The following is a 6824-nucleotide window of genomic DNA, read 5'->3' as shown; positions in this document are numbered from 1 at the left end:
TTAACACAAATCTAAAATCAATTCAAACTTATGCACACAGTTCCTGTACAGTCAGAAAATAAATAAGTAAAAGCACCAAACTACCCTGACATGCACACAAAGAGTTCATGTAAACGTTTGACTACAGTTGTAGTTGTCGGCATCCACACACACAGCTGTATATCCATCATCAGACGACATGATGCCTACAGAGTCTGCCTAAAAAGTGCTGAGCTTCACTTTCAGATGGCAGCATTTCACAAAACTAAAATATTACAAAACAGTTAAAACAATTATAACAATAATAATAAATAATTCCAGCAAGAGCTACGGGACCACAGTTATTTGGCCAACATGGATACCACTGAAAACTACAACGTCCAAGCTGCATCTTAAGCTTTGCCAAGCCCGCTCCTTTGACCTCATTTGAGAAGCTTAGCTGTGTTTGGCTGAGCAGAGACAGGAGACAGCAGGAGGTTCACTCCTGGCACAGGAGGCCACATGACCAGATGGAGAAGTAGATAATTATAGTTCTGTTCAATGGAACCGCTAACCACTTCTAGTCAGTCCTGGCGTCATTGTATTTGTTTTCAATTGATTCCCACACTAACAAACATTTTATTTGTAAATAAGGAAGAAAAAAAACAGTAAAAGAAACAACTGGAGTCTGTGTGACTTCACGTGCTGCCAGTGTGAAGTAAAAGTATTTTTGTTCCTTTTTAAAAAATAAAAAATCCGTAACAGTTGACAACTCCAGTCAAAGTTTTTAGCCAGCAGTAAAGCAGACACAGCCTCAGTGTGTCATGCTTTGGCTCGAGGCAACAATCACATATGTCTGGAACATCAGCGCATGAGGGAGTGCAGCCAGTATTTTCAGATGATGGAAACAATCTCTCCATCATCTTGTAATCATAACTTATTGCTATTTCTTGTGAATTACATATCTGGCCAATTTCAGTCAAACTGTGGATGGGAAAGTCTATCGTATTCCAACAGCAGAGTCTCAGTGTGTGTGTGTGTGTGTTAGTTTGTGTGTCCAGCTTTAGTCATGACTTAATTAGCATCCATTATGACCACTTTTCCTAAGCTGTGACCAAAATGGCAAAGGGACAAATTTCTTCGAAGGCCATTAAGCACAATGTAATAAGTGTTGATGCATTTTTAAGAGACACACTTGGCCGGAAACACAGCGCTGCCTTCCTCATAAGTCCAATTTAATCTTTTTCTCATTATGAATTATAGTCCGGTGCTTGAGGTGCGGGTGTGTGTGTGAATGAGATGAAGGCCAGAAGCAGATGCCGTTATGCTCACATCTTTCCAGCCAGCTGTGTTTTGGATTTATAATAGAAGTATGGCTGACACACACACACACACACACACACACACACACACACACACACTCCTTAAGCCTGTTTTTGTATACATTTTTAGCAAAGTGGCAACGTGCCATCTTTGCTATTAGCGGTTCCTGTCTGCAGTGGATTCATGGACGTGCAGGCAGCTATCGTGGGATTAGCTTACTGAAGAAAACCTAAAAACAACAACAGTTAGCAGCCAAGTTCTGATGCGATAGTTCCTGAACCTTTTCTGGACGTTTATTTGCGACGGCTATCTCACAGCATGAAGCATGACTCACTGCGAATGAGGGAAAAAAAAGTGCATCATGCTTCTGTGCTCAGGTCTGACAGAGTCATGACTCAAAGCAAAAGTGCTATTTTTGTCCTGATTTGGAGCTCCTGGCCTCTCGTGCGTTTGACACACTTTATTTTTTGCATTTATTTGCATGTCAGTCACAGAAACTGACACGTCAGCAACCTCTGTGTTTATGAGGAGGTCAAATCTACAGGCTGGATAACAATAATTACTAACTGTGCCTGAACAACATCTGTGTAACAGTTAAAGGTTTACAAAAGAGAAAATACTAAGAAATTAAAAATGATATTCAGCCATTGTGTATGTTTTCTTTTGTGTATATTGTGGGTGGAGGTCAAGATCAATGAAAAGTGGTTTTGAATTGCCCGTGGTCATACAGTACATGTAAAAGCTCTTAACAAAACGACATATTGGCCGTAAAGCTTGATGGAAAATAATTTCACTTTGATCCAGCATCAAAGATGCTGATGACACGCTGCCTCAGCTTACCCTTGTTCCCCTGAAAGCTCTGAATTTAGCAATTACAATGTTAGATCCTTTTATTTGAGCAAAACATTAGTGAGAAGCCTCATTCTTCACTGTAAAAAATATCTGTATATTTAACAGTGATTAAAAACCTGTCAGCTGTAAAACATTTGAAAGCTGCTTATTTCATGTGAACTTTCTGTAATTAAATTAATCTGTGAAAAATTTGTACATTTTTTTCTCAGAAAAAAAAAAACATAACCCTACTCAAAACACTTGCATTGTTTTATTAACGGAGGATTTCCATAAAGTTTTTAACAGTCAAACGCTATTCATTTTTTTTTACATTTATATGTTGAAAAAAAATACAGGTTTATTGCCATGCTTACATAACTGTTGAATGTAAGCATGGCTGTGCTGGTAATGGATATATGCTGTCACATCACATTTTTGCTTTATTTCACATAATAATAACGGATTAGATACAAGCAGTTTTCAGTGGGAGCCAAATCATTTGTCTCTGAGACTGGAGCCTCAGCCTGAATAAAGAAGAAATGAAGAAGCTGTTCAAAAAGAATAATTAAGGTATAGATGAGTTGAAAAAAAACTAGTCAAGTGTATCCAGAAACTATGCCAGGAATGGCCCCTTTTCTTCCGCTGGTATGACGGCACATTACCAACAACTGACTGGTGTGAGTCTGGTGAAGGCCTTCCTCACCAAAGTTCCTCAAATATGTTGATGCACAAAAGCGCAAACAAGTCCTGAATGCTCTTCTCAAACTTCAGACTGAGAGAGGTCAGTCCAGTGTTTCTTGCAAGAAGTCATTGAGATGTTGCTTCTTTTACTGGCTCGATTTGATGAGATGACGAGCCTTACAGAAGATGCTCAGATGGAGAAAGTGCCACCAACACCCTTCATCGTTGCTTGTTGTAAGTAGACAGTTTCTGCTGTACCGGCCACGTTCTTGTACTCGTGGCTTGTTTAGTTTCATGTTGTGTTGCTTCCACACTGACACGCTGGCTAACACAACCATAGAAGTTCAGCCAGTAAGAAAACTCATGTAACAAGTATTTGTATAAATGAGTGACATGAAAGTTTTTTATTCTTTGTTTTTGATTTTTAGGTTCCTCCTGCTTCACTGCTGAGGCATTCATGTTGAGCATCGACGAGAAGATTGGCCGCATCACAACCGTCACCTCTGCCTAATGTTTGCCAGTTACTTCTGCTTTAACATGCACTACCCTGTGGAACACTGGAGTGCCTTCAACAGTGACATTTCTTTTATTATGGATTTGTGTGTTTATCAGACCATATCCCACCTCAGGGTGTTAATTCCCTCAGTCTCTCTCGCCCTTTTATCAATAAAGGTGTTTCTCTTCCATAAATCCTGAGAGAGGCACCAAGGTTGAGTCCAGGAAGAAAAAAGTCGGTCAATCCCAGAGTCCTCACTCGCATCTCAGACGTTGCTGACCATGAGTGGATCCAGTCCTCCCCTTTTGTTTCAGACAGTCATAAAGCTGTACTGTGTTACACATTCTACAGATGTTCGCTGTGAGAGGGAAGTTATTAATGATGTAGGTTTTACTAGACAATTTATAAAAGTACGTGTTCTACTTTTATTTCGCTGTTTTATATCTGAAAAATGTGGTAATGCTGCTTTTTTACTTACAACTTTGGTTTCACACAGTTTGACTTGTAAGAATTCAGTGATTCCTTACTGTTGCTGTCATGGAGGCAAGTATTTCAGATTTGTTGAGTAAAAATGTAAACATCTGATGTTCACAAGATCAAAGATGTTAAATAAATACTTTGTTGGAAATTTAAGGTGGACATTTTCTTGTTACATTTAGGAATTTGAATAAAATCATGCTTTGTGTATTAAGCTTACAGAGTAGAACAGCTGAAGCACTTTAGTCTAAAAAAGGTTCGATAACAGCAATTAAACTACTGAGCTAGCTGAATACTTCACTAGAAAATATTTGTCTGCATGACATAAAGTAGTTGATCATTCATACTATGAATTGAAAAGTGAAAGGTGATCATATTTGATGAGGTAAACACTTTGATAAAAGCTCACGTTTGTTGTGTCATATTAAATATGTTTATAAATAGCAAAATAATTTATTCAAACTGTAAATTAATTCATAAAACATTAACTCTAAAAGCAACAGAACTAACAGCCTTTTAGTCATACTGGTTAAAAATGTTTCACTATAATTTCACTATATAAAATAACATTTAAAAAATGTTATTTTATTATTTTGATAGTTAATTTTTTACAGTGGAAAACATTTGTTTTTTGTGGCACAAACTTTATTTTATAGGTTATTTTCATGTTCATTTGAGGGAAAAACATTTTTTTCTTTTCAAGTTAAAACATTTTCTTCTACAGTAAAATATCGACCGTAGAGCTATTTTTAATTGTAAAATCAACAATAGCAATATTAAAATTAAAATATTATTCAGATGATAATTTTGCTTAAATTATAAATTTAAATCAGTGTCAACAGCCAAAAAAAAACGGTTTGGGAAATTAATATGCATCATGTATCAGGGGGTGTCCAACTCCAGTCAGAGAGCTGCTGTCCTGCAGCTTTAGACGCGTCCCTGCTCCAGCACAGCTGAATCAGATGGTACCTCGTCAGCGTGCCATCAAGTTTGGCAAAGGCCTGTAACTCTCATTTGATTCATGTGTGTCGGAACAAGGATTTGTCGAAAAGCTGCAGGACGGTAGCGCTCGAGGACTGGAGTTGGAAACGCCTGATGTAATGTGATGATCATTTTATAGTAAAATACTGGCGTAACAGTTAAATAATATGCAGTCTGGTTTCAAAATTGTGAGAATTCAATAAAAATTAAAGCTACTCGGTGGCACCGTGTCTGTGACTAAACACTGGCATGTAGACGTCTCCAGACTTGGACTCGATTCAGCAGTTTGGAACGGACTGGGCCGTGTCCCTGTGTGGTGTAACAGCTTCTCGTGCTGTGACGAATGATTGAAATCCACCGCACTGCCGCAGCAAATTACCCTTACTGACTTTGAATTAACATGACTAAGAGCTCAAGTTTAGACGGACCAGTTATGAAGTTGATTGAGTTTGTTAAAGTAGAATCCATAGAAATGGAAAAACAGTACCAAAATCTCTCGTATCCAACAAGATTCCCCTGGACGTCTTGTAATGTGGTGCTCATCATACTGAGCACAAAGTCGATACGTTTTCACCAATCGTGATGCACAATTTCAGTTTTTGGACACGTTCAGGAAATTAGTGTAAATACAGATTGAAATTTTGTGTTTTCAGTGCTCAGGCTGTGAAAAATGGATGAAAATGATCCAGTTCCTGTTTCCAGTCAACAATCAACAAGTTTTTTCTGTTTTTATTGCTTTGGGTTTTTTCTGTTATCTCTGTCAGATTTATGGATATTTAGCATTCCTGCTACCGCCGCAAAGAGGAGCCCACCTGACTGTAGTCGATCAATAAATCCAAAAGTAAAAAACCAACATGGCATTTATGAACAAAATTGTTTAGTCCCCCCGCCCCACTTCTGTTTCATCCTTGCTGCTATGTTAAAGCAAGTATTAAAAATGTGATGGGGAAAAGTCTGTCGAGGGCCTGCATCCACGCTGTTTTTATCTCGTGAGAAATAATAAAATATCAAAGTCTGAGGTGGTCGTGCTGTTATTTCATCTGGCCTGAACTTTTGTGACTCAGTGTTCACCTGCCTCAGTAAAGCCTCCCTGGATCATCTGCAGCTTGTGCAAAATGCTGCTGCAAAGCTCCTTAGAAGATCTTCCAGGTGCTCCCACATCTCACCTCTGCTGATCTCACACCTCTGGCTCCCCAATAAATTCAGAAATCAATCCAGAGTTCAGGTTTTAACTGAGCTCTACATGGAGAAGCCCCCACCTCCACTGGCAAACTTTTGCAGCCATATGTCACCAGCTGGGCTCTCAGGGCTCACCATCCATCCCTACATCTGATCTAAAAACCAAAGGTGAGTCTTTGCAGTCGTGGACCCCACACTGTGGAAATCTGCACTCCCCTGTACATCTGTGAGCATTCAGGAAGTATTTCCCTTTATTCCCTTTCCCTCTGTCAGTGCGCCGCTGGGTGGCTGTGGCTACAACGTAGCTGCCATCACCAGTGTGTGAATGGGTGGATGACTGGATGTGTAAAGCGCTATAAAAATACAGGCCATTTACCATTTTTGTTTTCATTTTAAACTTTCTGACATCCTGATGTCATTTTATGTTTTTTAATAACTTGTTTTTTTTTTAGTTTCTAGTTTTATTTGATGTGAAACATTTTGTATCTTTAAAAAGTGCTACATAAATATTATTAAAGCTAATCGTGTTCATCAGAAGAAAATTGAATAATTTTATCAACATATTTGAAATCTTCATCCTTGATGAAAAGTATCATCGCAAAAGTATTTTGATCAATATTGAGATAAATATTTGTCACTGATTTTAGTTTAAAAAGGTTTTTATTGCACTTGCATGCAAACATAACACTGCTTTCATGTGTATATCTGTAATTTCATCCCTTTGAAGAAAAACAAAACAAAACTATAAATAAAAAATAGCAGCCAAACACAAAATCAACCAGGCGCTGCTTTCACCTCTGTCTGTACTGTCCTAAATTCCTCTTAATTCAAACTTTTTTTCAGACAAATCAGGTTTTGATTCACGTGGCATCAGCGCATTAAAGTCTTTCCATTCATT

General features: G+C 38.2%; 1 pseudogene; it reads left to right on the top strand.

Annotated features, from left to right (window-relative positions):
* The first annotated feature begins 2505 nt into the window (after positions 1-2505).
* On the top strand, positions 2506-3653 carry LOC146691497 (uncharacterized; annotated as a pseudogene).
* The last annotated feature ends 3171 nt before the right edge of the window (positions 3654-6824 follow it).

The sequence above is a fragment of the Copadichromis virginalis genome, linkage group LG15, assembly GCF_057382275.1.
Source record: "Copadichromis virginalis isolate Kocher_CV1m ecotype Utaka linkage group LG15, C_Virginalis_male_GT1.1, whole genome shotgun sequence".
NCBI classification, from domain to species: Eukaryota; Metazoa; Chordata; class Actinopteri; order Cichliformes; family Cichlidae; genus Copadichromis; species Copadichromis virginalis.
Note: the sequence above shows the minus strand (reverse complement) of the source record. Positions and strands in the feature narration are given on the sequence as shown.